The 4977-nt window shown below is 39.1% G+C and overlaps 1 protein-coding gene across 2 annotated transcripts in view; it reads left to right on the top strand.

Moving 5' to 3' along the window:
• The window catches only part of SMC5 (structural maintenance of chromosomes 5), a 123578-nt gene that overhangs the window by 30430 nt on the left and 88171 nt on the right, over positions 1–4977 (top strand). The window lies entirely within an intron of this gene.

The following is a 4977-nucleotide window of genomic DNA, read 5'->3' as shown; positions in this document are numbered from 1 at the left end:
TCTTGTTTGAGTCTTCTGCATGTGGTCAGCCAGTTTTCCCAGCACCATTTACTGAATAGGTTCTCCTCTCCCCAGTGGTAAGTGGTGGAGGCTTTGTCAAAGATGAGTTGGTTGAGAAATTGAGGTTTTTGCTTCTGGAATCTCAGTTCTATTCCATTGGTCTATATGCCTGTTCCTGTACCAATACCAAACTGTTTTGTTTATTGTAGCTTTATAGTAAAGTTTGAAGTCTGGTAATGTGATACCTCCGGCTTTGTTTTTTTTTGCTGAGGATTGTTCTGGCTATTCTTGGTCATTTTGTGTTTCCATGTGGATTCCTGTATTGTTTTTTCTAGCTCTGAGAAGAATGTTGCTAGTAATTTGATGAGTATTGCATTAAATCTGTAGATTGCCTTAGGTAGGATGGACATCTTCACAATGTTGGTTCTTCCAATCCATGAGCATGGAATATTTTTCTAATTGTTTGTGTCTTCTTTGATTTCTTTGAGCAGTGTTTTGTAGTTTTCATTGTAAAGGTCTTTCACATTTCTGGTTAGGAAGATGCCAAGGTATTTCATTTTTTTGTGTGTGACTTTTGTGAATGGAATTGTGCTTTTTATTTCGGTTTCTGTTTATTATTGGTGTAAAGAAATGCTATTGTCTTTTGAACACTTATTTTTATACCCTGAGACTTTCCAAAGTCCTTTATCAGTGTAAGGAGGTTTTTGACAGATTCTCTTGGGTTTTCAAGGTACACAATCATGTCATCTGCAAAGAGAGATAACTTGACTTCCTCTTTTCCTATTTGGATGCCCTTGATTTCCTTCTCTTCTCTGATTGCTCTAGTCAGGACTTCTAATACTATATTGAACAGGAGGGGTGAGAGTGGGCATCCTTGTCTTGTTCGAGTTTTCAGGTGAAAAGTTTCCAATTTTTGTCCATTTAGGAGTATGCTGGTTGTGGGTTTCTCATAGATGGCTTTTACTATTTTGAGGTATGTTCCATGTAGGCCTAGATGTTCGAGAGTTTTTATCAAGAAGGGGTGCTGGATTTTATCAGAAGTTTTTTCTGTGTCTAATGATATAATCATGTGGTTTTTGTTTTGACATCTGTTGATGTATTTAATTACATTTATGGTTTTATGAATGTTGAACCAGCCTTACATCCCAGGGATGAAGCCTACTTGGTCTTGATGGATGATTTTTGAGATGTGTTGTTGAATTCAGTTTGCTGGGATCTTGTTGAGAATTTTAGCATCTATGTTCATCAAAGATATTGGCCTGTAGTCTCTTTCTTTATTGGGTCTTTACCTGGCTTGGGTATCAATGTGATGTTAGCTTCGTAAAATGATTTGGGGAGAGTTTCATCTTTCTCAGTCGCCTGGAATACCTTCAGTAGGATTGGTTTCAGCTCCTCCTTAAATGTCTTGTAGAATTCTGCTGGAAAGCCATCTGGTCCAGGGCTTTTTTTTGTAGGTAGTTTTCTTATTATGTAGTCAATTTCCTTGATTGCTATTGTTCTATTTAGGGTCTCAATTTGTTCTTGTTTCAACCTAGGCAGGTTGTGTGATATCAGAAAGTCCTCCATTTCTTTAAGGTTTTCAAGTTTGTGTCCATACAAGTGTACATAGTCTCTAATGATCTTTTGTATTTCTTCAGGGTCAAATGTGATTTCATCTTTTGTGTTTCTGATTATGCTTATTTGGGCTTTTTCTGTCTTTTTCTTGGTCAATCTAGCTAGGGGATCATCGATCTTGTTTATCCCTTCAAAGAACCAGCTTTTTGTTTCATTGATTTTTTTTTTGTGTGTGTGTTCTATTTCCTTGATTTGGGCTTTTATTTTGGTGATCTGGATCCTTCTGCTGAAGTTAGGGTTTTGATGGTCTTGCTTTTCTAGCTTTCTTAGGTGGCTTGTTAGGCTGTTAATTTGTGATCCTTCCATTTTCTTCATGTGCATTTGTAGAGATATAAATTCCCCTCTTACTACAGCTTTCATGGCATCCCAGAGATTTTGGTAAGATGTTTCTTCATTTTCATTTGTTTCCAGGTATCTTTTGATCTCTGTTTTGATTTCATCATTGACCCAGGAGTTGTTTAGGATCATGTTGTCTAGTGTCCATGTCTTTGTGGGTTTTGGGGGAACCTTGTTGGTGTTGATGTTTATTTTTATTCCAGTGTGGTCCGAAAAGGTGCATGGTAAAATTTCTATCTTTTAAAATTTGCTTATGCTTGATTTATGGCCAAGTATGTGGTCGATCTTAGAGTACGTTCCATGTGGTGATGAGTAGAATGTATATTCTGTGGTCGTACATTGGATGGAGTATTCTGTAGGTATCAATTAAGTCCATTTGGTCAAGAGTCACATTGAGGTTCCAGATCTTGTTGCTGATTTTTTGTCCTGATGGTCTGTCTAGGGTTGTGAGTCGGGTATTGAAGTCCCCAGCTATGATAGTGTTAGAGTTGATATCTTTTTTGAGTTTGCGTAGAAGGTGCTTTATGAAAGTTGGCGCTCCTATGTTGGGTGCATATATGTTTAAGATGGATATTTCTTGTTGATGTTTTGAACCTTTTATCATTATGTAGTGGCCTTCTGTATCTTTTTCAATTTTTGATAGCTTAGAGGGTATTTTGTCTGAAATTAAGATCTCGACTCCTCCTTTCTTTTGTGTTCCTTTTGCCTGAAAGTTTGTTTCCCATCCTCTTACTTTGAGTCTGTGAGTGTCCTTTCTAGTGAGATGAGTCTCTTGAAGGCAATAAATTGTTGCCTGGTGATATTTTATCCATATTGCCATTCTATGTCTTTTCAGTGGTGCATTTAGTCCATTCACATTTAGGTTAATTATTGAAATGTGAGAGTTGAACCCTGTCATAAGGTTCTTACAGAGTTGTTGTTCCTGTTTGTTTGTTGTGTTTCTTTTGGTTTTGGAGTTGGTTCATATGTGTTTTTAATCTTTTGTCTGTACTCTTGTGAAGAACGTTGTTGTTCTTTTTTCCTTTTCTTCTGTGTTCAGTACATTCTTAAGTATTTCTTGTAGAGGTGTTCTGGTGGCAGCGTAGGTTCTTAGGGATTGGATATCTGGGAAAGATTTCAATTCTCCCTCACTGATGAAGCTTAGCTTGGCTGGGTAGGTTATTCTTGGTTGAGATTGTTTATCTTTTAGAACTTTGAAGATAGGACTCCAAGCTCTCCTAGCCTGGAGGGTTTCTGTAGATAAATCTGCTGCTATTCTAATTGGTTTTCCCTGGTATGTAGTTTGACCTTTTTCTCTTGCTGCCTTTAGGACTTTTTCTTTTATACCTACTTTGTTTAGGCAAATTATTATGTGTCTAGGAGTTGGTCTTCTTGTTTGTTGTCTTGCAGGGGTTCTCTGAATCTCTTGTGTTTGAATTTTTGTATTACTGATGAGATGAGGGAAGTTTTCTTTAATGATTTCATGAAATGTTTGTTTCAGTGTGGCCTCTGAATCTCTCTCTGCCTCAGGAAGACCAATTACTCTTAGATTGGGTCTCTTGAAGTAATCATTCATCTCTTGAAGGTTTTGTTCTGTCGTTTTAAGCTTCTTTTCTATGTTTTTGACCGTTTGGGTTAGTTCTGTATTTTGGTCTTCAAGCTTTCTGCTTGGCTAATTCTGGTTTCCATGCTTATTAGTTGTTATTTTTTTCCATCACAGTATTCTTTACTGCTGTTACTTCTGTCATCAGCTCTTTCCTATTTTCCTCTTGTCTCTCCTCAATTTTTTTTATTTTCTCTATTAGTGTCTTGATGTCTGGGTTTGTTGGATGTGACCAGTCATTCTGGGGGCTCTTCATTGTTTGTGTTCTGAAGTCTGTTTTCTCAGTGTCTGACCTCCCAGGGGTCTGTGTGAGCCCTATATTCTTCTTTTGGTTTTTCTTCATTTGTGCGGATTTTTCCTCCCTACTTTTTCCCTTCCCTCCACTTTCCTGTCTTCTTTAATTCTGTTATTCAGGGGTGGAAGGGTTGCTTTGACTTCTGTTTGTTCAATCTCCTATTCTTCCTAATGTATTTTCTCTTGCTTTGTTCAGTTCTGGAGGTGCACTGTAGGTTGAGGGCAGTCCTTTTTGTAGTTTTGAGATTTGATTAAGGGGTGAGCTGTGATTCAGAATCTCTCTGCACATCCCAGTATCTGCCAACAGGTGTATGGATAATCTGAAACCCACTTCCCACTGCCTTGGAATCTGTCCATGCAGTGGGATTGTAGGTTTACTCCCTGAAAGCAATATTTGGTTAACAGAGGGAAGAGAATGGAGCAGGCAGTGGGGGGTGGAGAGAGAGAGGAGTAAGAGGGAAAACAGATGAGTCTACCGACTAGCAAGTGAGAAAAGACACAAATACTGAAACAAATAAAAAGAAAAACACAAACCACGACTAAAAACTAACCAACAACCATATAAAAAACTAAAAAATGATGCTAACGTACAAGCTAACTAACCTCCTTATTGGTGTGCTATTCCTCTATGCAAAGATGGGGTTTACAGAGAAAAAAATCAAAAAACAAGAACAAAACAAAAAAGGGAATAGAATGAAGTCAGTAAACTAACAGAACCAACCAAGCACACTCTGAGACTTGTCCTTTAAGTCCAGTGTCCTTTCTGCTCTGATTTCTAGCTGTCTTTTCAGGCTGGTAGAATTGTTCACAGTTAGGGTCAGTTGCCCCTGGCCTGTTGTGAAGAACAGTTCAGATATGGGCTCCCTGCCCAGTCTATTACTGATATCTGGCCTTGTCTATTTATCAAGGAGGAAGAGCATCTGTCATTCCCGTTTTGATGTTGTTACCCTGGATCCCCAGCAGGTGGTGCCATCTCACCACTCCAGTAGACCTTTATCTGCAGCTGCTGAGGCCTGCAGCTTGGAGGTCGCCCAGGAAAGAAGGGAACCCAGGAAGGGAGGGAGCTGGTGATGGTGTCCGTAGCAGCGGCCACCACCTCCCCATACACAGGGGGTGCTCCACAAGCCTGGCTCCGGGTGAGGGGCATGGCG

The sequence above is a fragment of the Carlito syrichta genome, unplaced genomic scaffold (assembly GCF_000164805.1).
Source record: "Carlito syrichta isolate Samal-C Ts95f unplaced genomic scaffold, Tarsius_syrichta-2.0.1 Scaffold304493, whole genome shotgun sequence".
NCBI lineage: Eukaryota > Metazoa > Chordata > Mammalia > Primates > Tarsiidae > Carlito > Carlito syrichta.
Note: the sequence above shows the minus strand (reverse complement) of the source record. Positions and strands in the feature narration are given on the sequence as shown.